We start from the raw sequence: 5,810 nt of genomic DNA, 5'->3' as shown, positions 1-5,810 counted from the left end.
AAGGTTTCATATCTCAAAAATATTGAAAAAAAAACTTTGTAAAAACTGTAAAAACATGAGTCATCCCCAATTTACAATCATATAAAATACTCTAAATCAGTATTGATTAGAGAAATGCAAATTAACACAACCTTAAGATACCTTTTTATACCTATCAGATTGGCTAAAACGATTGAAAAAGAAAGTGACATATTTTGGAGAGGGTGTAGAAAAAGTGGGACACTAATTCATTGTTGCTGGAATCGTGAACTGATCTAACCACTTTGGAGAGTAATCTGGAATTATGCCCAAAGAGTTATTAAACTGCTTTTACCCTTTGACCCAAAAATACCACTACTAATTTATTTAATCTATTAAAGATTAAATAACTGTACTGAAACTTTTGAGATAACTTGCATATCACAGAGATGTAAAATTATTTCCAAATGCATGTAGCTAAATTTCGAAACAGTAGATAAAATTTTGGTAAGGGTGAAAGAAAAGAATCTTAAAAGAGAAATTGTTGTGAGAAGATACTACAGACCATCTGGTCAATATAGTCAATATGGATGGTGCTTTTCTAATATAAATAGAAACAAATTGGAACAGAGGCAAAAAAAAATGTAATGTGGGAATCCAGCCATCTAGGCATCTGCTAAAAGTGTCATTCTACTAAAATTAGAGGATAAGACAGACAAATCCTTTTCATTCCTAGGAATAAATTCTATCCCAGAATGCTCAAGAAATCAAGAGGGAAAGTACTACCTATCTGAAATTTCTCTCTTTCAACTTACTAATTTCCCTTTAAATTTGTTTCTCAATCTTATTTAATGACTGATTCACTTAAAATCTAGGGTCCTCATATTGTCCTAGTACCTTGACTCCAGTTGGGATTGGCTATTTTTTGACAATGGAACGCTGTTAATAGTTCTTGTCCAATAGTACAATTCAAATTTTTGCTATTGTTTAGTCATTTTGAGTTGTGTCTGACTCTTCATGACCCTATTTGTGATTTTCTTGGCAAACATACTAGAGTGTTTGCCATCTCCTTTTCCAGCTCATTTTACATATGAGGAAATTGTAGCAAACATGGTTAAGTGGGTCACAGGGTCACACAGCTATTTGAATAAGGCCAAATTTGAACTCAGAAAGATGAGTCTTTCTTACTCCAGGCCAAACACTATCTATTCCATCACCTACTTTCTTTTTCCACAAGCCACATAGCTTCCACTTGAGCTGCCCTCAAACTTAATTTTGTTTGGCCTTAAATGTACTTTTTTCTAGCAATATTTTGTGATTTGGGAGTGTAATAGTTATCTCGTCCTAGCCTATACATGCCAACATCTCTGTTAGCAAAATTCAAAGAAAATATATCTTCCCAATGAGAAAACATACGAGCTGAGTCAATGTAGTCAGGTATTAATCAATTCAATGAAAAAAAGCCTTATTTTCTTTTTCGCTTAAGTGAATCATTGAATTAGGAAAGACATAAAAGCTGATAACTGTCTTGAACCCCACTTGATCATGCGCACGTGCACACACCACCCACCCCCACACACACACAAAAAACACTGGCCACAGATTAGAATATGAGTGAATTGATGAATATGTATATGTGTGTATATATATATATATATATGTATTATGTGTATGTGTATATATGTATATATAAAAATGTGTATAATACATATATATACACATATACATATAGCACTTCCTATATGCAAAATACTATGCTAAACACTTTGAATACAAGTAGAAAAGAAAGACCATTGCTAATTGCAAGCTCACATTGTTCCACTGTAAATTATATGTCCAGATGTCCAAAGTGTTCAATGGCCTTTTCTCTCTCCTCGTTCTCCTTGACCTTTCTGCAGCTTTTGACACTATTTATCACTCTCTTCTCCTGATATTCTCTTCTCTCTAAAGTTTCAGACCAGCACTCTCTGCTAGCTTTCCTCCTAGATTTCTGACTGCTCCTTCACTGTCTCTTTTGCTGGATCCTCCTCCAGATAATGCCCTCAAACATCAATATCCTTTCAGGATTCTGTCCTGTGGCCTGTTTTCTTCTGCCTCTAAACTGCTTCACCTGGTGATCTCATTAGCTCCCATCAATTTAATCACCATCTCTATTCTGATGATTTTCAAACGTACCTACCGTGTTCCAGTCTCTATACAGATCTCCAAGCTCTCATCTCTAATTGTGTTTTAGACATCTCAAATTGGATGTCCAATAGAAGTCTTAAAGTTGATGTGTCTAAAAAAGAACTCATTCTCTTTCTTCCTAAACCGTCTCCCCCTCCTACCTTCTCTGTTTCTGTAGCGGGAATCACTATGCACCCAGACCCTCCAGAGTCATCCTGGGTTGCCCGCTATCTCTCACCCTCAGCTGTGGCCAAAACCTGTCGATTTCACATTTGCAATATCACTCAAACTCACTCCCTTCTGTCCTCTGACACTGTCACTTCTCCAGTGCATACCCTCTTTACCTCAAACCTGCACTGTTGCAATAGCTGCTCTCGGGTTAGTCTGCCTCAGGCCTCTCCATTCCAATGTATTCTCCAGACACTAAAATGATTTTCCTTAAATTTTCATGTCACTCCCCTCACCACACCCTCCCCCACACACAGCAGTAAACTCCAGTGGCTCACTATTGCCTCCAGGAACAAATACAAAATGCTTTGCTTGGAATTCAAAGCCCTTGAGAACCTAGCTCCCTCACATCTTTCCAGTTTTCTTACACCTTACTCCTCAATGTGGATGCTGATCCAGTGACACTTGTCTCCTGGCTATACCATGAATAAGACACTCTATCTCTTGGTTCCAGGCATTCTTTCAGGATGTTCTCATTGCCTGGAATGCTCTCCCCTCCTCCATTCCTGCTATTGGCTTCCCTGGCTTTCTTTAAGCCCCACCTTCTACAGGAAACCTCCAGTGCCTTCTCTCTTTCAATTATTTCCTATTTAATTATTTCCTAGCTTGTTTTGTATATATTTGCTTGCATGCTGTCTCTCCCAATAGATGGTAAGCTCCTGTCTTTTGATCTTTTGTATCCCAAATACTTAGAACAGTGATTGGCACATAGTAGGTACTCAATAATGATCATTTATTCGTTGATATTTAGGGTCAATTTTGTTATAGAAAACATATCCATTATCTCATGTTGAACCATTTGATAATAACAAAGGTTTTGGTGGTAAGGATTTTCCTTTTTTGAGCCTTTACCTGCTCAGGAAGAGCAGGTTGCATCACCTTCAGAAATAACTGACAAATCAAAGTTTTACAAGTATTGTTTCTCTGAAAGCTAGCTTCAAGAGTTGAGCTAGAATTAGGGCCTGTGGTCTTTGTAGCGGAAAGGGTAATGTGGTATTCTTTTATTCCTGCGACATTTGGACTCCCCTTCTTATTGTTGGTGTTGATATCTAACATAGTGGTACCCTTCTCTACTGGCCCCCAATTAGATCATGGTTGCAGGGGGAGCTATGAGTCATTGCTTTTCCCAGTCTCTTAGGTAAAGTTACCTGAGCTGTCTCCATCTGGGTCTGATGGGAGGCTTAAAGTGGTAGTGATGGTTTGACCTGCCTGCAATGTGCCATTTCCTATATCTCTCTTAGGCCACCTTGTACTTCATCTTTACCTTATATTGTAATGAAGAATTATTCAGGAAATGTTAATTCATTTAATTATATATCTAGTTTCAATATTCCTAAATTTTGGGTTGATTTTCCCTTAGCTGAACCCTAGATTATGATATAATATTCTGATAAAAAGTAAGAGAATGAAACATTAGTATGTAATGGAAAAATGCTGAATTTGGAATTAAAATTCTTGGATGTGAATCCTGGTTCTCCTCATATCCACCTGTGGTACTTTAGGCAATCCATCTAAGATCTCTAAGCTTCAGTTTCTTTTTCTGTTAAACAAATAGAGTGGGCTACATGATTGCAAAGGTTGTTAATACTTCTGTTTACTTTTTATTATTACGATATCTTTTAATATCAATTTCAGTCCCAAATTCCTTCAAAAACCTTTTACAAAGCCGGAATTGAGTTGGAAAGTTGTTGCTGTCCAGGATGGGAGTTGGTGGAGTTGCTAGGTCTAGACCCAGTGTCCATAGCAAGGCCATGGGCAGCTGGACCAGTCAACTCTCCAAGGAGCTGCTGACAGAGTACCAGGAATTAATGTTCCTGATGAAGCAGGAGATTCTTTTGGCCCACAAGAGGTTTAGTGATCTGCCTCCTGAGGAGTTTCAGAATATGGAAGATTGTCTGAGAGTCTGATTATGCACCTTGCAGATCTTAACACTTCCAGAGCTCAAGGCCAATCCCTTCAGGGCACATATTTGTCATATGTTCGCCACAGCACAAGAAAGAGACAGCTTGAGCTTTGAAGACTACTTGGACCTCTTCAAGTGTCTTCAGCCGATGCAGCTAAATCAAGTTCTGCATCTTCGATTTTGATGATGATGGGACTTTGAATCAAGAGGATCTGAAGCAGCTATGAACTGCCTTACTGGGGAAGGGCAGGACACTGAACTCAGCACCTCTGAGATGAAGCAGATAACTGAGAATGCCTTAGAAGAGTCTGACATTGACAGGGATGGTACCATCAACCTCTCAGAGCTCCAAAATGCTATCTCCCATTCACCTGACTTCAACCAGCTCCTTTAAGATCATCCTGTGGTGGGTACTTGCAGTGTCTGGATATACCAATTCTCTTCTATGCACTGACCTCACCTGCAGTGCCAACTCCTTGCAAATGGTTGCCACGCCTGGGCTAGCCCTGGGGCTTGTACTGAGGTGTCCAGCCCCCTGGGCTCTCCTCTCCTCACTGCCATTGTGGCAACAAGGTTCATGTGTATACTAATCAATAATAAATATTAGGAAGTTTTAAAAAAAGGAAAACAACTTTTTGCAAGGTAAAGACTTGTTTCTGTTGATAATATGAGAGAATCATCTTTAGAAATGGGGCTTTTTCTGACATTCAGCTATTTGTTCTCATTCATTCATCACCCTCCTGACTGCCTTTCATTATTCAATCATCAAGTGTTGGAGCACCATTTCAGTTTCTATTAGTGGTGCAACATAAATTCAAATGCACCCCTATTTGATTGTTAATTCATAACAATTTATCATAATACCCTGTAAGAAAAAGTAAATGAAACAGTTTTTCATGGATGATTACAAAAAACTTTTATAGATTGAAGATATTTCACACATATATCTTGTGTCCTATTCCAAATCATTAATTGTAAACTTTTACTTCAAGAAATTATTTTTGAGTGATATACACCAGAGAAATACCAAAATAGATAAACTGTATCTTGTTTTTGAACTTTTCATGATACAAATATTCCCAAAGATTTTATAAGATGAAATGAACCATTTTGACTATAGTGTGGGGATTTAAATTTCCATTCCTTTTATCATCCTTTCTCTTGCTTACCTCACCTCATTTGTCTCTGCATTTTTTATTTACATTTAACAAAGAAACGAGGTGATGAGATAGATAGTGTTTGGCCTGGAGTAACAAAGACTAGTCTTTCTGGCCTCAGACATTTACTAGTTGTGTCACTCTGGACAAGTCATTTAACCCTGTTTGCCTGATTTATTCATATGTAAGATTAACTGAAAAAGGAAATGGCAAACCACTCCAGTATTTTTGCCAAGAAAACCCCAAATAGGATCACAAAGGTATGGACATTGCTGAAAAACAACTAAACAACAACAAAAAGAAAGCAACAAGATGAAACATGCAATATTTGGGGTCAAATGATATAACTATGGTTAGGATGTCTTAAAATTCATTTATGAAGCCCTGGGATATAATAA

General features: G+C 37.7%; 1 pseudogene; it reads left to right on the top strand.

Moving 5' to 3' along the window:
* The first annotated feature begins 4,103 nt into the window (after positions 1 to 4,103).
* LOC110194893 (calcium and integrin-binding protein 1 pseudogene) lies at positions 4,104 to 4,845 on the top strand (annotated as a pseudogene).
* The last annotated feature ends 965 nt before the right edge of the window (positions 4,846 to 5,810 follow it).

Source organism: Phascolarctos cinereus, unplaced genomic scaffold (genome assembly GCF_003287225.1).
Source record: "Phascolarctos cinereus isolate Bilbo 61053 unplaced genomic scaffold, phaCin_HiC Scaffold_9;HRSCAF=440, whole genome shotgun sequence".
Classification (NCBI taxonomy): domain Eukaryota; kingdom Metazoa; phylum Chordata; class Mammalia; order Diprotodontia; family Phascolarctidae; genus Phascolarctos; species Phascolarctos cinereus.
This window is presented reverse-complemented; position numbering and strand designations above follow the sequence as displayed.